Genomic DNA, 26,330 nt, shown 5'->3' on the forward strand with positions numbered 1-26,330 from the left:
CTCGAGAGACGAGCGTAATCCTCGCCTACGGGAGATTGCGGGAGGCCAAAAGGAACAAAAAAAGGACAACGGGATATCGAGCTTATCTGTATGCGTGCATCCTGGCTGCACCAGAGTCTGACGCGCCACCTAGTCAACCCATTGGCGTAACCAATGCTTTTCGTACGGAATTTTTATCGATAAAAATAGGAAATTAGGGAGTTATGCATTTTTTATTGTTGTTACTTCTTTCAAAGAAGTTTTCTCAACTTTTTCATTTGTATTTGGAGACAACTAGTAAAATTGTTTATTTTTTGTTTTAATTTAATGCATTTAAGATGTTTTAAAAACCTGAGATAAAAAATTTGTTTGTATACAAGTATGGTACATGACTCCATTTACCAGCGGCCGATGCTCCACCCAACCAACCCATTGGCGTAGTCATCCTTTCTCCTCGGAAGTTTTCCTCTCTAAGAATGAGAATTAACCTCTCAAGTTTATTTTAATCTTAATTCTACTTATTCTGGCTTAGAAGTTTCTTTTTAATAAACCAGGCTGGTTGTTTTAATAGAAGAAAAAAATTCCCGGTCATATCCCGGTTTGCGAACATTTGTTATGGTCAATAAAATTAATATCAGCGTCAAAATATCTCAAGTGTGCTACTTTTAAATCGATAGTTCTATTTTCAATCAATTTATACAATTTTCGATTCGTTTTTGCATCAAAATAACTCCCCTAAAATATTTTTGCAAAAAATTCATTTTTTTCAAAGTTCTTGATAATTTTTTTTCAAAAATGGATTACTCGCGAACGGTTCATCGAAATAAATAATTGAGTTATGAAAATTTTTGTTACGAAGTATACTTTACGCTAAAACATTGTTCGGTAGTAAAAAAACATTTTTTATTGTTTAAATAATCGTTTGTTTTAAACAATTGAAAATTAATTAAACTTCTTCGTCTGTAAAATAATTCTTACACGTACCAATGTTCAAAAGTTATTGATTTTTTTTGTGACTGCGCTCCGACCGCCATTAAATTGTATTCAATTTTAAGTGAAATGCAGATAAATTGCAAAAATCAGAAATTTTAACTTTTATCAATTATTTGGAGTTCAAAGATTCAGATATAATTCCAAAAATATGAATCTGCAATATTATTTTCAATCCTCTAAATTTAAGAATCAATCAATGAACTTTAAAATTCTCAAAATTATATTATTTTGAGCAATTGTAAGCTAGAAACCTTCAAATTGATAAATAATTTTTTTTATTTTAACTGAAGACTTCTTGAATTCGAAGTTAAATTATTTTCTTCTTAAACAGTATTAAAATCCTTGAAAAGCTTCAAAATTTTATTTCAAAATCTTGAGAAATCTCAAAATTGTTTAAAAATTTTTCAAATTTAAAATTATTTTTGAATTTTTCCCAAACTTCTAAATATCTTTCAAAATGAATGGAATTTTCCCTGCAATTTTTAGAATATCCTGCAAATTAAAAAAAATCCATAAAATCTTCCAGAATCTATTTTGACAATTTTCAAACCAAAAGTATAAATTTATTTAAAAAAAAGATTTATTTTCATCCAAGTAATTGAATCTCCTACCAAAAAGATACATTTTTTAACAAAAAAGATTAATTTTTAACTAAGTATATGAATTTTCAACTAAAAAAGATTGATTTCCAAACAAAAATTGAATCAATTAATTTTTAGTTATAAAAAGAAATTTTTAATCAAAACAAAAAAAATTAACTTTCATTAAAATAGTTCAAAGTTCAAACAAAAAATTTCATAAATTATGCCAAAGAATTAAGAAAATACCAATAATTCGCAATGTTATGAGTTAATAAGTGATCTAAAAAATAAATTAATTAAAAAACGTACAATTTTTTAGAGTTTTCCGTTAAAAATACAAAAACGTAATAATACAAGAATACCCTTTTAACCCCCTCCCCCCACATAGAACTACTCTTTTTCCTATATATTCAGCATTTAGCTGTGATACAAATAAATGTAAAAAATGATTTGTAAACAACAAAATGAATAATAATATTTAAATACATACAAATCTTGAATAAATAATTCCCGATGTTTATATTTTTTCATTGAAAATAAAAGTGTGGAACCTAACAGTGCCCTAACTAGAACTTACTAGTTTACTTATTCTAGGTAGATTCTGACCACTGCATCTAAAAAAGCATGAAAAAAAATTTCTTAAAAATCGAATATCGATCTAGAAATGGTGCTAACAGGAGCGTTATCGGTTATTGAGCCATCTTTCCAAGTATTCCTAAACCTGACCCAAAAAAAGAGACTCTGGGTGGAATAAAATTTTTCCTAAAGCTGCAATTCAGTATCTCAACCGTAGAATAAACGAAGCCGCGAGAAATCGTTATTGCCATATCTTTACAGGAAATTTGTGCTCCGCGAGACGTTCACAGATCGGCAAAACCTCAGAAACTGGGCATTAAAGTACCTAATAATTGTGTACTGGTCGAGGGCATGATGGCGGAACGAGGCGGAGCTCACTTCAAATATTTTACTCCGCGGGCGTAGGTTGCGGGTGCGAGCGAGAGAGATCGAATTTTCAAAGAGACAGCGAGAGAGAGAGAGAGAGAGGCGGATGAAAGAGAGAGAGAGAGAGAGAGCGTGTGAGAGAGAGAGTATTGGAGAGATGGCCGCTGATCGTCTGGAAAAGGCACTACACAGTCTCCACGTTCCGATTCTCGTAGTTCCTATTCCGGACTTAATTAAAACCAAATTCTCCTTTAATTGATGCCGCTCTCCTCGATTTCTGCTTATAATTACCATTTCTCGAATGAATTCTCATGAATCGATGGAAATTGTTTCTCTTATTGGGCCTAGACGTAGAGTTCTGAAATTATCGAGAAATTAGTCAGGGAATGTGCTCGAGAATATTCTCGGGATTAATAATAATTTAGAATCGAGGGGGAAACTAATCCACTAGACCGTTTGGTTATTCGACCTGGAAATCATTAGTAATGCGATTAATCCATTGCAATCCGAGCTATCCAGTTGTAATTTGGAGTAATCCGAGTATTCCGGAGTAATTTCATTGTAATCCGCAGTAATTCAGTTATTAGCAGCGGCAATCCACTTTAATCCCGGGCAATTAACACATAATCCATATCCACTTTTAATGCAGTCAGTTCGAAGTAATTTAGGTATTCGAAGTAATTAACTTGTAATTCATAGTAATCCTAGTATTCTGAAATAATCTTCTTGTAAACCAGGGTAGTCCCGGTATTCTAAAGTAATCCACTTGTAATCCAGAATAATTCACCTATAATCCAGGATAATTCAATCGCAATATAATTAATCCAAGGTAATTTAGCTATTTAAGTTCAGAGTAATCCCAGTACCTGGGACAATCCACTTCTAATCTGGAGTAATCCAGTTATAATTTCGAATGGTAAACCAAATGGAATCTAGTTAGTGCAAAGTAATTCTGGTATTGCGAGTGAGTTGTATTCCAGAGAATCCAATTATTTCGGAGTAATTCACTTGTAATCTAAAATAATCCAAATTCTAACCCAGAGTAATCCTCTTGTAATCCAAGGAAAGCAACTTATAATCCTGCCGATAATCTACTCATAGTGCAATCAATCAAAAATAATTAAAATATTCCAAGTAATTAACTTGGGATTCGTAGTAATCCCAGTTTTCCAAAGCAATATAATTGTAATCCAGAGGAATAAACCTATAATCCAGGGTTATCCGCTCATAATGTAGTTAATCCAAAGTAATTTATCTATTTAAAGTAATTACCTTGGAGTTCAGACTGATCCCTGTACCTGGGACAATCCATTTCTAATGCGGAGCAATCCAGTTATAATTTGAGGTAATCGAATTTTAATCAGAGAAATAAACCTATTATTTATGGTAATCTTCATGTAATCCATTTAGTCCAAAGTAATTCAGGTATTGCAAGTAAATTGTAAACCAGAGTAATCCAATTATTTCGGAGTAATCCACTCGTAATCTGAAATAATCAAACCTCTAATCCAGAGTATTTCACGTGTAATCCAATGTGATCTACTTGTAATCCTCGATAATCTACTCGTAATGCAATCAGTCAAAAGTAATAGAAATATCCCAAGTAATTAACTTGAGATTCATAGTAATCCCAGTATTCCAAAACAATCTACTTTTCAAACTATCCAGGGTAATCCAGGGTATTCTAATTGTAATCCAGTCAATCAGAAATAATTCGGGTATTCCAAGTAAATAACCTATAATCCAGATTAATACTAGTAGTCCAAAGTAATCTCCTTGCATTATGAAGTAATCCTCTTGTAATCTGGAGTAGTGCACTCGAATACTGAAGTAATCTAGTTCTAACCCAGAGTAATGAATTTATAATTCAGGATAATCTATTTATAATCCAGTTAATTCGAAGTAATTAAAGTTATTTCACCTAATTAACGTGTAATAAAGAGTAATCTAAGTACTCCAGAATAAAACACTTGTAATCTGGAGTGATCCAATTCTTTTCTAAGGTAATCCACTTGTAATCTAGATAATGAGCTACAATTCAAGTTATTCATTTATACTCCATCCGATTTGAAGTTATTTAGGTATTCTAAGTAATTAACTTGGTATTTCGAATTAATCCACTTGTAATATGAAGTAATCCAGTTCTAATCTAGATTATTCTACTTGTAATTTGGGGTAATCAATCTATAATTTACTTGTAATCCACGCGTAATGGAATTAATCAAAAGTAATTTAGATATTACAAGTTATTAACTTGGAGATCAGAGAAATTCCAGTATTCCAGAGCAATCAAATTTTAAGATGGAGTAATCCATTCACAATGCGGGGTTAGCTACTTGTAATCCGGAACAATGAACCTATTATTCAAGGTAATCTACTTATAATGCAGTCAATCCAAAATAATTGAGGTATTCTAAGTAATTAACTTGTAATCCGTAGTAGTAATCCCAGTATTCCAGAGTAATTCACTTGTAATCTGGAGTAATCCAGTTCTCAGCCAGAGGAATAAACCTCTAATCCACAATAATCAATATGTAATCCGGAAAATTCGAAGTAACTTATTTATTTTTAGTAATCAACGTGTAATAAAGAGTAATCCCAATATGTCGGACTAACTTGTAATCCAAAGTAATCAACCTATACAATCAAAATTAATCCAATTATAATCCATTCAATTTGAAGTAATTTAGATATTTTAAGTATTTATCTTCGTATTTCGATGTAATCCAAATAGTTTTCACCTATTTTTTCTGTAATCCTTTTTGTTAAAAAATATTTTTTTAAATCTGAATTCGTCTTTTCGGTACAAAATTAATCTTATTAGTTGAAGCATATTGCTGAAAATGTTGTTTTTTTTCGGTTGGAAATTAATTTTTTAATTTAAAATTTAGCTATTCACTTCTCACTCAATGATATTTTGTTTTTGTTTTTAGTTAAAAATTCTAATATTTGGTTGAAAATTCATGTATTTTGTAAAAAAATGTGTATTTTTTTGTCGAAAATTAATTTTTCTGCTCACTATTTTTAGTAGAAAATTGAAATTGTATTTAGGTGAAAAATCTAACCGTCTTGTAGAATTAAAAAAATCCTTTTTTAAACAAAAATTCTTTTTTTTCGTTGAAGATTCATGCTAATTGTTAAACATTTGTTTCATTTTTGGAGAAAATAAATTTTTTTAACTAAAAATTAATTTTATTCTTTGTTTGAAATTTAACCTATTTGTCTGAAAGTCGAGATATTTCGTCGAAAATTTTTTCAATTTTAATTGAAAAATCAACTATTTGTTGAAATATCGTTTCTTTTTTATTGAAACTATTTGTTTTTATTTGTATATTCCATTTTTGATTATAAATTCTTTTTCATTCGAAAATTCAACTATTTTGTTAAAAATTTATTTTTATTTTATATAGAAAATTATTCCTCTTGTTTGAAAATTCGTTTTTTTTTAAATTAGTTTCTGTTTTCGTCAAAATTACGTTCCTTAACTGAAAATATATAACTAATCCCATTTTAATGGTAAATTCTCCTTTTTTAGTTAAAGCGTCAACTATTTGGTTGAAAAATAATGAATCTCCTTCGAAATTAGTCTCTTTTTTAGAAAAATAAATTTTCTTACTTAACATTTTTTTTATTCAACTACTTGGTTGTAAATTCATGTAGTTTGTTTGAAAATTCGCCTTTTTCGGTGGCAAATTATTCTTCTTGTTTGAATATTTTTGTTTTTGGTTAAAAATTCAACAGTACTTTTCTATAGAAAAAGGAAAATTAAAATTAAAATCCAGATATTCAAATTCAATTCCACAGAAATACGAATTAAATTCCAGTAAACTAAAATTTATTTCCGCAATGAATCAAAATTAACCTGCAATCTGAGAAATTGTGTATCAGCGGGGTAAATATGGATCAAGGTATATCTCCCTAAAATTGGTTTGTTTTCTTAATATTATACTACTGTACGTCCCAAGAATATTGTTTACAAAACATACCAAAAGTCTCATAAAAAAAATAATAAAAATTCACTAAATTATGGAGCCCAAAATTTGACCCACGTTTACCCCAGCTGATCCATAGTTACCCCGTTTGACCCTATTAAATAAAATAAAAATGTAATTCCCAAATTTCCTAAAAAGATATCCACATTTCTCATTGTAAATCCGAAAATATATATTACCAAAATGTACGTTTCCCTAATTCAAAAAAATATTTTCGATAATATGGACCGATTTGAAATTTTCGAAAATTTTTTCGTATTTTTACTTCAATAGAGCCAGAACGTCCTCTGATATCAAACCAATCCCTACTCCCATCATATGTCCCTTTCCCCTTTCACATAGCACACGGTCCTCTTCACACGCTCTTCCACTTATATTACCCCCTTCCCTTCGTGCCGCCCCCGATAAACTCAGGGGTCGGATATGGTGGACGGGGACGTCTACTTTACTATACCCCGGACTGCACTCGGTTTCATAGGATGTTCCCGGGAAATGGTCCATCCCCCGACACCTATACCTTCGTCTTTATTTCCGCTGACCGTATGCTGTCTTTCGCACCCCTTCCTCTTTACCCCACACCCCTCAATGGTAAGAGCAGACAATGCGGATAGTAATCTCCATTTACCAAAACGTGCATTACGCTGGCTCCGAATTTCGAGTGCGGGAGTGAAATTTTTTTCGGGTGTGGTCAGTCTGAAATGGTTGCATCAACGAGGGGAAAGCTAATTGAAAACGGAAGCCGACATTTTTAGGGGTTAATCGAAAAATATTATTTCTATTATTAAATTCCATCAGGTAACATGATTCTAGAGAGAGGGTATTTTTTCAATTTTTGTGTGATCCTTCACACATGATGACTTTGTGAAGCTCTTCACCTTGGATGATTGCTAGAGGGATTGATCAGCGCCATGGATCAGAGCGGTGGTGCGGAACGAATGTGTTTAAATTAGCAAAACGGGAGTTCTAGAATGATCTAAAATTGGTACCTCCTCATTTAAACCTTCAGAATTTGAAAAAGTTGTCGCTTATACAATATGAATATTATATTATTTTTCCTGTACATTAAAGAAATTATAACAATTTATCACTCTTAAAAAATTAATATTATATTATTTTTTCCTACTTTTTCAGGGTGACTGTTTTTTTTAAAACTCGCAGAAAACTTTCACGATCAAAAGTGAACCCGAACTTAAATTTTAAATTAAATTTTTTATTCAGAAGCTCGATAATTTACGAGCATAAAACGGAAGCTTTTAACGCTTTTCACTTAAGCAATTTTAAATTATGTTGAAGCAGTGAGGGACAAGTCATGGAAATTTTTTTGATTTATTACTTTAAGCAATTTAAAGTTATAAACATTAAAAATTGAACGAGTAACATTTTTTTTTAATCGAAGCATTTATTAAATTAGAAGAAATTTTATTTAATTATTAATCTTTGATTATTTAAATATTAATAAATAATTAGTAAATAATAATTAATAATTTTTTTTTTTAAGTGAAAAAATTGTTTAAACGTGAATAATGATCCAGTTGTTACTTATAAATAAAAATTCAACACTTTTACTCAGAACATAATGTTTTTTTAAATGGAACAATTAAAATTTTTATTTTCACAACCTTAATTTAGCGGAACGATTTAAAAGTCCTGAAAAATAAAATTCCGCCATTATAGAATTTGTAAAGTTTAAATTTTATGACCCAGAAAATGCAGCTATCTAAATAATTAAAAAATTATTTTTATTTAAAGATTTTTCAGTCAAGAAAGACAATAAATATTATCCAAAATAGTCAATTTTCAAGCCAAAGTGACAATATTTCTAAAAAACAGTTGAATTTTCATACAAATAATTAAACTTTCAACCAAAAAGATTAATTTTCTACTAAAGGAGACGCATTCTCAACAAAAAACATAAATCTTCAACTAATTTGTAGATTTTTTAACTAATTAAATTTTTTTTTAATAAATAGTAGAATTTTTAACCAATGAGATTAATTTTCTTCAAAAAAACACGAATTTTTAATAAATTACATTAAATTTCAAATAAATAGTTGAATTTTCAGCTTGAACATATAAATTTACTTTTAAAAATATTTATTTTCTGCTTGAAAAACGAATTCTTAACAAACAAAATAATACATAACATTTTTAATAATAAATTAAATTTTTAACGAAGAAGATTAATTTTCTACACAAAAAGACGAATTTTCAACCAATTAAATCATTTTTTAACCAAATAGTTGCATTTTAAAACCAAAAAATCTCAATTATTAACTAAAAATGGAATAGTTAAATTCCCATTAAAAAAAAATTTTAACAAACAGTTTCATTTTCTAACAAATTGTGGAATTTTTCAAGACACACAGACAAATTTTCTATAAAAAACTTTAATTTGCAAACGATTCGTTGAATTTTATCAAACCGGTTTGGTTTTTAACCAAAGAAATGAATTTTCCACTAAAAATATGAATATTTATCAAAAACTTTAATTTATAAGAAATCCGTTCAACTTTCCACCAACGAGTTTAATCTTCAACCTAAAAAGATTAATTTTCAACGAAAAATGTAATCTTTATATTTCAACCAAAAATTGTTTATTTTAAATTAGAAATAGTTAAATTTGACCAAAAAACTGGAATGTTCAACCAAATAGTTTAATTTTCCACTTGAAAATATAAATTTTCGTTTCAATTATTAACAAAAAATGGAATAGTTAAATTTTCATTTAAAAAATTTGAACAGTTTAATTTTCTAACAAATTGTGGAATTTTTCAAAACACACAGACAAATTTTCTATAAAAAACTTTAATTTGCAAACGAATCGTTGAATTTTATCAAACTGGTTTGGTTTTTAACCAAAGAAATGAGTTTTCTACTAAAAATATGAATATTTATCAAAAACTTTAATTTATAAGAAATCCGTTCAACTTTCAACCAACGAGTTTAATCTTTAACCTAAAAAGATTAATTTTCAACGAAAAATTTAATATTTTATATTTCAACCAAAAATTGTTTATTTTAAATTAGAAATAGTTAAATTTGACCAAAAAACTGGAATGTTCAACCAAATATTTTAATTTTCCACTTGAAAATATAAATTTTCGTTTCAATTATTAACCAAAAATGGAATAGTTAAAATAGCATTAAAAAAATTTGAACAAACAGTTTAATTTTCTAACAAATTGTGGAATTTTTTAATACAAATAGACAAATTTTCTATAAAAAACTTTAATTTGCAAACGAGTCGTTGAATTTTATCAAAATAGTTTGATTTTTAACCAAAGAAATGCGTTTTCCACTAAAAATATGAATCTTTATCACAAAATTAATTTCTAAGAAATTCGTTCAACTTTTAACCAAAGAGTTAAATTTTCAACATAAACATATTAATTTTCAACAAAAAAATGTAATAGGTGACAATTCATCAAATTTAATTTAATTTTAAATAAAGACCAGTTAAATTTGACCAAAATTTAATTTTCAATTATAAAAAATAAATTTTCAACCCCAAATTGTAAATTTTCAACAAAACAATTCATTTTTAACCAACACAGTTTAATATTTGAATTTTTAACGTGAAAGGAGAAAGTTCAACAAAAACAGATTAATTTTCAAACCTTAAGGATGAATGCAAAATATTTGAATCTTCAATAAAAAAATATCTTAGCCAAGAAAAACCAAATTAACTTTTTAACAGGAAAAACTGAACTTTTAATTTTAATTTTTCATTCAGTTGGAATTTAAGTGGGAAAAAGAGTGGTAAAACGTTTTAAAATATTATTTATAGTAATATATTAAATAACAATTTTAAATCTCTTTTTAGTGATTCGCAGACCTGAAAATATTTTGCTTAAGAAATAGTTTTTAACACTTCTCTCCTCCATGCAAGACAACATAGAAAAATTGCCCCCCCCCCCCCCCCCCCCCCCCCCGGAACAGAAAGTTTACCTAATTAACAATTTAAAATTTCCATTTACTTTTCGTTCGCTTTTATTTGTTCGAATCTGATATTTCTAAAGTTCCACATCCTTGAGGACTTTTGGTATAAGACTGTTTTCCAAGCTGTTTTCAGATATCTAATCTCTTTCTTATTTTAAAGATTAAACAGATATCCTTAGAAATTGACCAATGACGCGCAGTTGCATAGATAAAACAGCTGAAATAGGGAGGAACCCTTTAAAAAAATATCCGCTCTTCCCAGGGGAATTGGGGGCAGGAACTATGACATAAGTTATGGGAAAATGGTCGATTTTAGGAGTCAGATGGTTTCCTATTGGAAAATGCTAAAACGGTAATCTAAAATCTTGTTTGGGGTTGTCATGGGTTCTCGTAAATTGTAGCAGATCTTCACGAAAAGAATAAATTAGCATTTGGCAGGAATGGATGAAAAATGTTTTCTTATGTTGAGGGTTAGATAAAATCAATAGGAGCCCTCAACCTACTTTTCCGACCATTTAAATGGCAGTGAAAAAAAATTCCCTCTAAATTTGAATCAGTAAAAAACGTAATAACGGATTAAATATTGTATTAAGTAATTCCACTGAAGAATCGGTGTAAAAACAACAATAATAGAATTATTAAACTTCTATTTTATTTATCACAATTCATTTTTTAGGAAATTATTAGAAAAAACTTAGTATATCTTAATTTATCATTTAAGGTTTAATTTTAAGCTTTTAAGATATCAAAATATTTCAAGAAAGAATCTGGAAGATTATAAGACAGTTTGAAAGGTTTTAAAATAATACAATTTTTTCTTAAGATTTCTCTGAAAAATTTTTATCATTTTTTATGTTACAAATTTTATATAGCAGAATTTTTTTCAGAATGTTTCGTTATTTTAAAAAACTTATTTTGAAAAAAGTCAGTTTAAAAGATATTTAGGAATTTCAGAAATTTTAAAGAGATTCAAAATATTTTAAAACTGAAAGATTTATGAAATTTTCCAAAATTAAAAAAAAATTAAGAATATTAGGAAAATTATATTTATTTAACCATAAAAGTAAATAACGAAATAAACCTAAAAAATAGTTAAACTTGAAGTTTTTTGATATCTTAAATTTAAAATTTTCGAAATAAATTTTGCACAAATACTAACATTACATAAAATTGTTCAAAATTGTAATTCCTCTTAGAAATCTAATGATTTTTTTTTTAAATAAGTAATTTCCTGAGGGAAAAATTTAATATAACCTGAAACTGTTCAAAAATTGTAAATCTTTATTTCGACAAAAAATAATAGTAAAGAAAAGAAAAAGAAAAGAAAAGTTATTAATCACAAAAAACATTTAATTTCAAAGAATATTTACAATACTTAAACAATAATAGGGTATATTTCCGTTTTTCAACAAAAATATTATTTTAAAGAAAAATTATTTAATTTCAAGAATGAAACTTACAATTTTGAAGAACTTTAGGTTCTTTTATTACTTTTTGTTGTCGGAAATGAGTATTTTTCATTGAAAAACGATATAGGTTATGTTAACATTTCTCAACGGAAATCAGTCTTTCAAATTTTTTTGTTATGTTATGTTAGTATTTTTTGTTTAAAATAGTTATTATTAATAAAAAACATTAAATTTTAAAAAATATTTACAATACTTTAAGAATAATAATGTACGTAAATAATGTTTTAAAACGTAAATATTATTTACAAACAAAATCAATAGATTTAAAAAATTAAACTTTCAATTTTGAAGAACTTTAGGTTATGTTAGTCTTTTTCGTCGAAAATTGGTATTATTGATGAAAAATGCAAAAATATTATATTTTAGTTAATAAATTAAGATAATAATTTTCATCAATTATCAAAAATATTAACTTGGTTTTCTCTTCTATTACCATAGATAATAAATACTATAAAATACGAAAATTTTTTATTAATAATAATTTTATAAATTAATTAAAAATTGCGCGCGACAAAAATATTAATCGCGCGTTTTTTCTAGTTTAAACGTAATTGCTAAAATACAATTTTCAATTTCAGGTTTTTGTAATTACTTTCAATTGTTTCGATTAAATTATAATTGCTAAAATTAAATTACAATTACTAAAATTAAATTATAATTTGATTAGAATATGATTTAAATTGAGTAGAATTAACACTAAAATATTCATTTTGAGATTATTTAATAGAATTGACTTGATAGAACACAACTTCATTTTGTTGAATTCAGTGAAATGAGCTTGATTATTTACAAAAAATTATCTGAATTCACTTCAATGAATTCATTTTATTGAATGCTGAAATATTTTAATTTAACCTGGACGCATTCTGGTCACATTTCAGGATAATAAGATTAAAAAAAAAACGAAACTAGACATTTTTCCATTTAAGCCCCGAATTTGTTAAATAGTATCGAACGAGGCCTGTAATCTCTCTCATTACCGAAAAAATTCGATAAGAATTAATTACAAATATGAACCCCGGAGTAAAATTGCTTACTTTATCAACGCTTCGCAGTTTACCGGTTTTAATTCTACTGAAAATTAATTAACAGCGTATTATGTAGAACCCGACTTTGAAAAATTTTCGCTTCGATTCGGCAGGGTGACTATCCGGGGTAACACGTTGCACGGTTTTACAGCGCGGCTTAATGCGATGTCGCCGGGAGGTTATTTACGATCGTCCGCCAGATTATAATATCTTATTTCGCGTCGCTGCAGAGCATCCGGTTCTCGATGCGTGGGCATTGGGCAATGCTAAATATTAAAATGCACTCTACATTTTACATGTATCGATATAATTGGGTTCAGAATTACTTGCAATCTTCCTTATGACTAAACCCGAGTTGGATACTTCGCTTTTGTCTGTGAATACACTGTTAGAAATTTTTTGAAAATTTCGACGTATTTAATATACTAAAGTAACTGAGGCTTACGAAATTAGGTTGTATTATGCAGATATTGCGCCGTCTGATTACCACCTCTTCCGAATCATTACTCATGGTGTGTATGAGCAACGATTTACTTCTAATGAAGATGCCAAAAAATGGGTCGATTCGTCGATAGCTTCAAAAACCGAGTCTTTTTTCCGAACTCGTATTCATAAGCTGCCAGAAAGATGGAAAAAGTAATGGCTAGTGGTGGACAAGTCTTTGAATTTAAATAAACCTGCAATTTTACAAAAAAAATCCCTCAAAATGAATGCACGGTTCCAATAGAGTAACTGAAATTTACGAAATCGGATTGTATTCTCCAGTCAACACGCCCTTTGATTACCACTTTATGCGATCCATGACTCATGGTATGTCTGAGTAACGATTCACTTCTTATGAAGATGCCAAAAAAAGGATCGATTCGTGGATAGATTCAAAAGACGAGTCGTTTTTCCGACGTGGTATCCATAAGTTGTAGGAAATATGGGAGAAAGTAGTGGCTAGCGGTAGAAAATAATTTGAATTCAAATAAACCTGAAATTTTACAAACAAAAAATCCCTGAAAATGAATGCACGCTCCCAATAAAGTGACTGAAATTTACGAAATTAGGTTGCATTCTCTAGGCAACGCGCCGTCTGATTATCACCTTTTCCGATCTAACTCATGATCTGCTTGAGCAACGATTCACTTCTTATGAATATGCCAAAAAATGGGTCGATTCGTAGAAAGCTTCAAAAGACGAGTTGTTTTTCCGACGTGGTACCCATAAGCTGCCAGAAATATGCGATAAAATATTGGCTAGCTATCGGCAATGCTTTAAATTTAAATAAACCTGAAATTTGACAAAAAATTCGTCAAAATAAATGCACGCTGCCAATAAAGTAACTCAAATTTACGAAATTAAATTGTATTCTCCAGACAACGCGCCGTCTGATTGCTTCTTACGATCAATCACACATGGTCTGCCTGAGCGACGATTCACTTCTGATGAAAGTGACAAAGAATGGGTTGATTCGCGGATAGGTTTAAAAGACGAATCCTTTTTCCGATCTGCAATTTTACAAAAAAATCCCTAAAAGTGAATGCCCAGCCCAAAAAATTTACTGCAATTTACGAAATTAGGTTGCTGAAAACGAAATTCAGTAACATTTACAGTAACTTTACTATATTTTTATCTAACTTCAGTAACGGTTTCTAAAAATTAAGGTTTCTTAAATTTTGATTTTAAAGCAACAATTTTAAATAGTTCTAATTAAAAAATTTCCTATTAAAAGGATGAAACAGTTCAATTGTTAACGTTAAAATTGGTAAATTGTTTAATTTTAAAGAAATTCAGAATTCCCTTGCAAGATCAATTTTTCTTCAATTTTGACCAATATCTAATTTATATTTACGCTTGTTACAAGTTAAAATTTTTATTAAATATAAATTGTCTATCTGAAAGTCCATTGGATGATTAATACATTTGCCAAAACAAGATTTTTCAATGGCAACCTGTTTACGAAGAAATCGACTTTTTAAAGAAATTGTATAGACTGTAATGTTTATTTAATGATCATAAATTGAAATTTTTATTTAATTCTCATAGCAAATTATGTAAATATAACATTTTTTTCACTTGTTTTTTCAACCATTTTTTAAATTTTCAACGGTTAAAAATTTTTTAAACATTTTAATTCAACTCTAAAAAATTCGACTATTAGAAATCCAATATTCCGAGCAATTTTCTTCAATTCTGAACAGTTAAAAAAATCAAGAAAAAATATAATTTTGCATGATAATTTAATAAATAAACATTTTCATTCAAATAATATAATGACTACAAATTTTAGTATTTCATTTTTGGTTGAAATACGCGTATTTTGTTGAAAATCGTCTTAATTCGTAAAAAATTAATCTATTTGGGGGAGAATTTTTTTTTTTAATTTATCTAATTTGTTGAAAGTTCGGCTACTGGTTTGAAGATTCATCATTTGAAATAAAAGTTCATCCTTTTGGTTGAAAATTTAACTTTTTTTTTGAAAATTCGTTTTATTATGGATGAAATTTAATTATAGGCAAAATAAATTATTTGACTGATTTCTCAGTCTTCGAATCCGCATTATTTGAATCAGTCCAAGCTGACTTCGAATCAGTAATTTTTGACAGATTCAAATTTAGATGGTTGGAAGTAGAATTCCCACAATGGTGACTAAAAAATACATTATTTAAATAAAAAAATATATTAATAAAGTTATTGCAATGTGTATTGTCGCATTTTTAATGTGACTCTACTCATTTCGAAAACTGAGTTTTAATTATTAGACTAAAATAGTTTTAAAAATAATGAATAATTATGAGCTGATAATTATAAGTGTCTCGTAAAATCTGATCAGCAATTCTTTTGATAAAAGTCCTCGGAATATATTATTCCGTGTTATATTGTTGTATTTTACGACTTGTTATATTACTTTACGGCTTGTTATGATCCTTTATGCCACATTATGCTATTTTATGGCATGTTATGCTCCTTTATGGTTTATGACGTATTATGTTATTTGATGCCATACAATGCTACTGAATGAGATGTTACACTTTTTTATCATGCGCTTTTTTAAGCAAAAATGATATCATTATTTATGAGTTTAGGGTTGAATTGACCATTTTAAGATTAACAACGTTAAAATCTGACAATTTCAAATTAGAATATTCCAAAATTGAAAAATGCACGATTTCAGGTACTAAAAATTTAATAATGTTTATTCTAAATGAAAGGCAAAACATTTTATAATTCTCCTGTAATATTCAAAAATGGATAAATTCCAAGATGAATCGTTTCAAATCCAAATTTAGGAGCACAACTTCAAATTGTGAATGTTATCGGGCTTAGATTGTGAAAATATGTAATTGCACTACAATGGAAATCGTGAAATTATAGTTATTTTAATATTTACAGTTTTCTTTAAAAATTAAAACTTTTTCTTTAATCAAAAAAAAAAATAAATATTTTTATAAATGGTTAATTTAATTTCTAAAATGGTCCCTAAACCTTTTTTTTTCCAGAATAATATTCAGAGAATTTCTTTTGAAATAAAAAAAATATATTTTCCATAAAGAATAAATAAAAAATCTCCATACCATGTGACAGAAAAAACATTTTAATTGAAAAAAATGTGCAAAAATTAGAATATCACTTTATTGTTTTTAAATTCTATTTAATTCTTTTGAATTCTTGTAAATTCATCCAGAGTTTTTTTGGAATTTTATTGAAATCTGTTAAATTTAATTAATATTTTTTTATTTTCAATTAAAGTTCACCTTGAATTCTCTTCAATTGTATGAGATTTTTATTTAATCCTATTTATCTGAATTCAATGGAATTTCTTGGATTTTAAAATTTTCGTTATTTTTTTGTATTATTTTTTATTTATAACGGTTTGTTTTCAATTCTTCTTGAAATCGTAACACTTTCATTGAACTTTCTTGAATTCACTTGAATTCTGCTAAGTTTACTACAGTCTAACTGATAGCAATTGAACATTTTGGACTCTTTGTAATTCATTTGGAATTAATTTCGATGAATTTATTCTAAATGGTTTTTAATTCCTTTGAATTTTTCTAAATTCGCTCCAAACTTACATTAAAGAAGTCAATGAATATTATATTCCTTTAAAATCACTCGAAATTTATTTGATTAATTTTTGTTTAAATTAACTTAAATTCTGTTAAACTTTCTCTAAATTTTGTTTACTTATTTTATTTAATTCAATGCAAATTTTAGGTTCTTTAAATTTCGTTCAATCCATACAAATACTTATGAATTTCATCAAAATTTTCTGTATTCCCCCTAATTTTTCTAAACTGACTCCCAGTTTACTTAAAAGAATGGAATAATTGTTGGCATTTTTTTCAATCCATTTAAATCTTCTTAAATTTACCCTGAATTCCACTTTACTCAATTCAATGTCATTTTTTTCATTTTTGAAATTTCGTTCAACTCGCGCAAATCCTTACGAAATTCCTCAAAATCTTCTGAATTCCCTTAAATTCTTCTAAATTCACTCCAATTTTACTTAAATCATCAGAAGAATTGAATTTCTTCGAATGCCTTTGAATTCTATTGAATTTTTCTTGAATTGTTTTCAATTCACTCTGAACGTTTATGAATTTCATCGAATTCTTCTCATTTCCTTTCTATTCCTATAGTCACTTGAATTTTAATTGTTTTTTTTTTTAAATTTACTTAAATTTTGTCGAATTTTTCCTGAATTATGTTCCCTTATATTCTATTAAATTCAATGTAAATTTTTTTATTCTAAAATTTTGTTCATTTGCTCAAATTCTTGTGAATTTCATTAAAGTATTATATATTTCCCAGAATTCTTATAAATTTACTCTCCTTCCATTTTAGTTGAAATAATGAAATTTTTCAGGGTTTTTTTGAATTAATTTTAACTTTGCTTAAATAGTTATTCACTTTCAGTTCTTATCGATTAATCCACATTTCGTTTAAATTCGCATGGAATTCTTATGAATTTCCTAAAATTTTTTTGATTTTCCTTATATTTGTTTAAATTATAAATTCACTCGGAATGTTATTTTATTTATTGGTTAAAAAAATTCAATTCATTCAAAGTATGTTGAATTTGCCCGGAATTCTGTTCACTTTTATTTTACTTAATTCAATAAAAATGGTTTGATTCTTTGAATTTCGTTCGATTCACTTTTATGAATGTTCTCAGTCTCCTTTATTCATTAAAAAAATTTTTACCATTCATTTGAATTATATGGAACTTTACTTAAATTGTTTTTGAACTTTAGCAATTTTTAAACTATAAAAATTTTGGAATTGAAAATTCAATTTCTTTCTTGCCCCCGGTAGAAGTATTTAAAAATCATTTATCATAGATAATTTCAGACAATTAATTTCATAAATTAAGCCTAGTGAAACCTTAAAAAATTCTTTAAAAATAAACGAAAATTATGACAGTATTTTTTCAGCAAAAGGAAGAATTATGCGTACCATCCGCATAAAAATGAATGTATGATAATGAATAAAGTGATTGGCCACCATTGGCAATGATTGTCCACCTCAAAATGATCATATATTGAGAAACATTAAAAATTAAAACTTATAACGTAGAGTGCTTTGATAACAATCTTGCACTCTTTATTAATAGCTTTATTTCTGAACATTTCTTAATTAAATATATTTAAAGCTAATGGCCAATAATTGAGGAGTGGCCAACCATTGTACTCATTAGCATATCTAAATTTGTCTATTCCGCAAATCACAGCATCCGTTCAAGAGTTGTTCTTTTTTATGAATCTTGTAGCAAAATGAAACGCTCTCGTCAAAGTTCGTGTCGAAAAGCGATCTCAGCGCCCTCTCTTGAGCATTTCCCCATTCTGGTTATTCCCCTCGGGCCGCATCCCCCCACTTTTATGAATTTGTGCCTTTTCTCTATTTTTCTCCTTCTACTTGGATTCTCTCTCTGTTGAGGGATTCTGGGCCCCCACCCGCGCCCCAGTCCCCACCCGCGACCCAGGACTCGAATACATATTTTACAAACATTCATGATGGCCGCCAAGCATCTGTGTGAACCTGTCTGGCCAGGTTGGCTCGGGCAGGCTCGTCCCTTTCGGAACCGCATCAGTCCCAAACGAACCCAGCCGATAGGCCCCTCGACTCTTCCCGAAGCCACTTCGGTCATCTTCGCGGGCCCAGGCTCTCTTGCGGTCTCCCCGATAGAAGGTTTGATTCTGAGGATCGGTTGGATAGGCTCATTGGCGTAATGTTGATTTTTATGAACTGCGAAAGGAGTGCTTGGCAGTTTCGGGCTTTTCTTTGTAGGAGTTTTAAACTTATTGGTTGTCTTATACTGGTTTTCTTGTTGAGTAATATTAAGATGCAGTTTTCGATTGTCTAATTTTAGTAATTTGGGCTTTTTCTTTTATGAAGAGTTATTGAAGGAGTATTATCTATATTAGGGTGCTCAACGTAGTTGTTTTTTTGGGGAAATTCCACAAATTTACTGATGAAATATCCTTTTATAGACAATAATTCACGCTTTTGCAATGTACATACTAAAAATTATTTTATAAGATACTTCAGAAGTCATTTAAATAAAATGATCTTATCTTTCATTTTTCCGAAATTAGATGCCATCTATAAATTATGTTAAGTTTTTTTAAGAGGGGGGGGGGGTCGATACGGTTAATTTGTATTTTTAACAAATCAACGTTACATAAAATCCAGGTATCCAAAATTATAGTATCTAAAAAATGAAAATTTTATAGATTTCGAAGAAAAAATTGTAATAATGTTATAAAGATATTCTATAAAAAATATCCACAAAACCAACATTTTTTTTGCTTTAAAGGCTTTAGAAAATTTCTTTAAAGATACCAAGACATTTTTAGGGTTTTTTAAAAACTTTTAGGGATATTCAAAAGATTTCAAAGGGTTCAGAATATTTTAGAGTGTTTTAATTTACAAGATTGCACGGAAGTTTCTAGAGATGACAAAAATTTCAAAGAATTTCAAGAAATATCATCAGATTTCATTTAACTTCACGGAATTTGAAGAAATTTAAAAATATTGCAAGTTATTTCCAAAGATTAGAACTTTCCTTTAAATTATAAAGAATTTAAAAAACTTTAGGATGTTTGAAAATGTTCTAAAAAATTTCTGAAGATTTCAAAATGTATCAAAGGATTGAATGATTTTTAAGGTCTTTCAACAGATTTTACAGGATTTTATCAGATTTCCGAGAATTTCGAAGGATTTAAATTATTTTAGGGATTTTAAAAAAATGTCAAGTAATTTTTAGGAACTATAAAAAATATCGAGATTTCAGAGGAATAAAAGATTGTTAAAGAATGTAGGATATTTGAAAATTTTCCAAGGAATTTCAGGATATTTTCCAAATATTTCAAAGGATTTTTAGTAATTTTAAAGCATTTCAAAAAATTTTAAAGGGGCTTATTAAAAGGGTACTTTAATCAATTTTCCAAGATTTTAAAGGATTTTATCAAACTTTAGATGTCACGGGATTTTCAGGAATTTACGAAGAAATTTTACATGATTTCATGAGATTTTATAAAATTTGATGAAAATTTTCGAAGAATGAAGGTATTTTAAAGATTTGAAGAAGTTTTCAAATATTGGAGGATGTTTCAGTAGATTTCAAGAATTTGAGGATTTCAAGGAATTTTCAAGATCTTTCAAAATTGTCAGGAGATTTCAAAAGATTTCCAATTAATAGGAAAAATTTTATGAATATCATCACATTTTATTTAACTACTACATCAAGGTATTTCCAGAGATTTTAAAAAAATTTGAAAAATCTCAAGAAATTTTAAAGACTGCAGTATATTTGAAAGGATTTCAAGGAATTTTCAAATATTTCCGAGAGTTTCAAATATTTCAAAGAATTTTTAAGGATTTTCGTCAGAATTTGATCAAATTTCCAAGGATTTCAGTCATTTAAAAGGATTTTAAAGGATTTTAACTTCCTATTTCAATCAACTTTTCAGGATCTCAAAGAGATTTTATAATACTTTAACGACATTTCAAAGCATTTCAAGGAATTTGAGAAATATGATCAGATTACTTTAATTTTAAAGTTTTTAAAAAATTATGAAGACCTTAGGTCCCTAGGATATCTGAAAATATTTCAAGGAATTTTAGAAGACTGCCAAGATTTCCAAATATTTTAAAGGAATTTAAGAATGTATTTATTTATATTTAATTAAGGATTTTAAGGAATATCAACGAAATGGATTTTAAAGGCTCTTAATAAGATATTCTACTGAATTTTGCACGCTCCCAAAGAATTTCAGAACTTCCAATATTTCACGGAATGTCAAGGAATATCATCAGATTTTATGAAAAAGTACAGGATTTTATAAGATTTGATAATATTTTAATGATATTTAAAAAAATGCAGGGATTGAAAAGATTGATTTAATTTTTTTTTTCAAATATTCCATAGAATTTCAGTAGATTCCAAAGTTTTTAAAAGATTTTATAGAGAATTTAAAAGAATCTCAAAGAATTTTGAGGAGCTTTAACAAATTTAAAAATATTTCAAAATATTTCAAAGGATTTGGAACATTTTGAGGAATTTGAAAGGATTCCAAGAAAGCTTTAAAAGATTAAAGAAATTTCAAAATGATTTCATCAGATTTTATAATATTTTAATGAAATTTCAAAAATTTATATACAAGATTTAAGGAATTTCAAACATTTGAAGAAATTCTCAAATATTTCAATGTATTTCCAATGATTTTTAAGAATGTATTTAATGTAAAGAATGTATGTCATTTAATTAAAATATCCATAAAAATAGAGTTTTCACAATTTTTTAAATAACCATGACCCACAAAATCATTCATGTATATATATATAATATCGTGTTATATTAAATTTTATTTTTGTTTATTATAATCTCAACCGTTCTTTAACTTATTTAGGTCATTAAAGGTTACGTTTATCTAAAAAAAAATCAAGAAAAATGCATAACCTGTATATAATTATTAATGATATGTACTAAAATTTTATAAAATGAAGTTTTTGATGAATATTTTTACAGTTCATATATTTGGAAAAATTACTTAAGATATAAAGGGGGGGGGGGTACAAAACTACTTTTTTATGAATTGATACATGGAGAGGGGAGGGGTAAAAAATTGGCAAAAATGTGTTAAGTAATTTATGGGTCGCTCCTTAAGAATTGTATGGTAGTTAAAATCCTTTTAGGTTTTTAAAAAATAAACATTAATAGTAAGAAAGAGAAGATAACTAAAATTGTCGAAATTAAAATGAAGACATTGTTGAACCGTAAATCTGCAATCAACACATGTTGGATAGGAATAATAAAATCCGAAAAGTACAAAAAAATTGAATATAAAATGGGTGATGGGCTATGAAAGTCATTTTATGAATGTTATGCTGCATAAAATCAATTTTACAACAATTTGCACTTTAGAGAATTTCGGTGTTGTATCCTCTAATTTATGTAAATCAGTGAAATATCTCACCTTAATGGTACATTAAATTAACGATGCAACGGAAGTATCTAACCATGGCCTAGGCTAGGTTTTAAGTATAATTTTACAGTACATTCTCAGGAAGTGAATTAGTAAATGTAGAAAATAAATCTTCTGATTTTAATTACAACTTTATCAATTTAAAGTTTACATAAATTTATGTTTATTTAAGGCGAAATTTAAAAAATGCTAAGTGCATCCTTTTTAATAGATAAGAATATGAACAGAAAATAAAAGTGTTCAATTTTATGGAAAAAATTTAAAAGCACGCTATTCGCATTAATCTAAGTCATTTAATATACATATAAAAACTCAAATTAATTCGAATTTAATGTAGTTTCAAATTAAATTGAAAATTTTAAAATAAATATATGCTAAAACGCCACGTTATACTTTTATTTATGTATTAGTATATCAAATGTAACAAATTCTAGGTGATTCGGAGTGATTTCAATCGATAATCTAAATAGTTCTTAACTATGTTCTTGATTTTTTTTCTGTTGAAAATTAATTTTCCTAACTGAAAATTTAACTATTTAATTTTTCGTTCAAAATTGATAATTTTTAATTAAATATTTATATACTTTGTTGAAGACTCGACTTTTTCGGTAGAAAAAATCTTCGTTAAAAATTCAAATATTTGGTGAAAAGTTATTCTACTTTGTAGACAAATTTAAAAATTTGGTTAAAAAGTAATTTTTTACCGTTTTGTTGAAAATTCGTCTTTTTATATATAAAATTTAGTTTTTTCGTTGAAATTTTAGCTATATTGTTGAAAAATTGTAATTTTTTGGCTGAATTAAATGACTTTCTTTTTACTGGAAATTCATATTTTTTAATGTTGGTAGAACATTCTCTTTCTTAGTCAAAAATCCATGTATTTTGATAAAATTTCGTTTTTTAGTGGAAAATTAGGATTTTTTATTCAAAATTTATGTTTTTGGCTGCAAATTGAAGTATTTGGTGAAATAATAATCTACTTCTTAAGAAATTCAACGATTTCTTTTAAAAGTCATTATTTGGTTGAAAATTCGTTTTTCTTTCTGATAGAAATTTTATTTCTTTGTTTAAAAATTTAACCATATTAATGAGAATTGTTTTTTTTTATTTTTAACTGAAAATGTAACTTAAATTTTTAGTTCAAAATATACCTTTTTGAGCGAAACATTCTACTGTACTTGGTTAAATATTGAACTAACTTGTTTAAAATTCATTTTTCTGGTTGAAAATTAATTTTTCTTAACCGAAAATTTAGTTTCTTTTACGAAAAAGGAATGTAATTTTTCGTTAAAAAAATTAATCTCAATACAATCTTAGTTAAGAATTCAAGTATTTGGTTGAAATTTCGATTTTTTTTAGTAGAAAATTCGTTTTCTTGCTTGAAATAAACTCATCTTTATGGTTGAAAATTCGTTGGGGTTTTCCATTGAAAACAAATTTATTTACTTGAAAATTTAATTTATCCGTTTTTAGTTAAAAATGCTTCATTTTTATTAAATAATTAATTTCTTTGATAGAGAATTTAACTGTTTTATTGGAAATTCGTTATTTGTTTCAAAATTAATTGTTTCTACTAGAAATTTAATTATCACATTTTTAGTTGAAAACGTATCCTTTTTACTTAAAAATTGATCTATTTGGTAGAAAATTAACTGTTTTGTTAAACATTCTTTATTTGGTTCAAAATAAATGTTTTGACTGGAAATTTAATTATTTCATTTTTGATGAAAATTTGTCTCAATTGCAAATGTATATATTTGGGTGCAATTCCCCTTTCTCAATAGAAAATTAAAATTCTTACATTATAATTAATCTTTTTTATTGAAAAATAAACTATTATCCTAAAAATTCAATTCTTTGTTTTTTTTCTCGGTAGAAAATTACTTGAAATGTCAACTGTTTTTTTGAAAATTCGCCTTTCTGGTTGAATTAAATTGTTTTTAATTTAAAAATAAATGTGAAATATCATATATTAAATTTATATTTTTTTTTGTCTAAAATTGATGAATTTTTTAAAAAAGTAATTTTTATTTTTGAAGATTTATAGTTGAAAATTCAACTATTTAGATCAAATGTATCTTTTTCAGTTGAAAATTCAACTTCTTTATTTAAAATTGACGTATTTTGTTGAAAAGTAGTATTCTTAAACAGAAAATTTTATGGAATATTCAATAATCTTATTTAAAAATATCACTTTTTTAATACGCATCAGTGTATTTGATGCAAAATGATCCACTTTTTAAATTTCCATCAGTGAAATTTTACTAATTTTCAGTAAAAATCCTTACTGATTTCAATAAGTGGTTTATTTCCAGCTATTGGAATCAGTGAGATTGCATTGAGATTCAGTGAATATTTTTACTGATTTGATTCAGTGACCCATGTCGGACTGATTCAAATTTACCAATAAAATTCACCTCCGCCGGACCACTTTTTTAGGAGTTGCTTTCCCTAGACAAACATTCAAATCCAAATTTTTATAATTTACCACCAGACTCTACTCTATACAAAAAAATGAGATATTTGTACTACATCTTGCACAATAATATTGATATTCCCACTGCAATTTCGACTTCGTAAATTGTAAACCACTAAAAGCTGCACCTGTTACACTTTATAGGTTCTAAATAAAGGATCGATATGACACCAATTTTCTTGGAGAATTGCAATAAAGAGACAGTGGAATAGAATCATAAAATGTTTACAATCCGCCGAGAATATTGATTTCCACATTTCCATGCTTGGCTATTGATTGATAAATATTTTACGACTGCAATTGCGTTGTTAAAAAGAGGACAGAACGAGTATTTCCAGCCCGATCTCGACTTGCTTGAAAAGGGGACAAGCGTATCCAGCAGTAAGACGACCGAAATTACTCCTGTAATTGCGTAATAAGACCCCTGGGTCTCTCAGTGCTTATCGCTGGCACGAAAGAAATCTCCGGTAATAAGAGTGTATGCTTTGTAGTATAACTGCGCCTTATAACCCAGGCAGCCACCAGCCAGCTATAGGGCTGCTACTCTGGTTTGCTTATGCGGACCATGCCGATCATTATTATAATTATCAAAGCCGTTCCTATACCTATCGACCATTATTCTGGTACAGAGCCAGAGGGATCCCTGAGCTCTGTTTTACGATTATATGGTTTACGGTGAGAGGCGTGCGAAAATACAGCCACGATTTGAGCGCATGTAGATTATACTCGCATGTATGACTACATCGTCCAACACAGCTTCCAGGACGACCTGGAATCGTCTTTTGTTTCTAACTAAGACCTTGGCCAATAACTAAATTTCCTAACAGCACTCTATGCTGCTTCTATGGCAAGTAGAGTACTATCAAGCGCATCTGCGACCAAGACCGAATCATTTCAACCGAATCATTGCTATACTACCGACGGATAGTATCGAATCACTAACGGGGGACCTTTTAAAAATTAGCCTTGACTTTTAACCACCTTTTGTTTACAATTAAGACCTTGGCCAATAATTAAATCTAAGAGCACTCTATGCTGCCAAAACTACAAATCTTTGCTGGTGTGATTGTAAAGCTGATATTCAGGAGAATCATGTCAGATATATAATAGGGTTGTCCGAGAATTCTTTGGAAAGTTTTTTTCGAATTTTTATGAAAGACATTTTGCAATCCAATCATTGTACATAAACAATTGTGGACTTATTTCATGCGTAATGAAGGAAGCTATACTACCGACAGGTAGTATTGTACCATTAGCTGGATGACCTATTAAAAAGCCTAGACTTTTAATCGTATTTTCTTTGCAATTAAGACCTTGTTCAATAAATAAATTTCCTACCAGCACTCTATGCTGATATACTACCGAAGGATAGTATTGGACCACTAACTCAGTGGTCTAATAAAAATTAGCCTTAAATTTTAATCCTCTTTTGTTGATAATCAAGACCTTGGTCAA

The 26,330-nt window shown here is 27.9% G+C and overlaps 1 long non-coding RNA gene across 1 annotated transcript in view; it reads right to left on the minus strand.

Annotated features, from left to right (window-relative positions):
* LOC117182060 overlaps positions 1-26,330 on the minus strand; it is a 427,109-nt gene that overhangs the window by 135,359 nt on the left and 265,420 nt on the right. The gene's annotated exons all lie outside the window — the stretch shown is intronic.

This window comes from Belonocnema kinseyi, chromosome 10 (assembly GCF_010883055.1).
Source record: "Belonocnema kinseyi isolate 2016_QV_RU_SX_M_011 chromosome 10, B_treatae_v1, whole genome shotgun sequence".
Lineage (NCBI taxonomy): Eukaryota > Metazoa > Arthropoda > Insecta > Hymenoptera > Cynipidae > Belonocnema > Belonocnema kinseyi.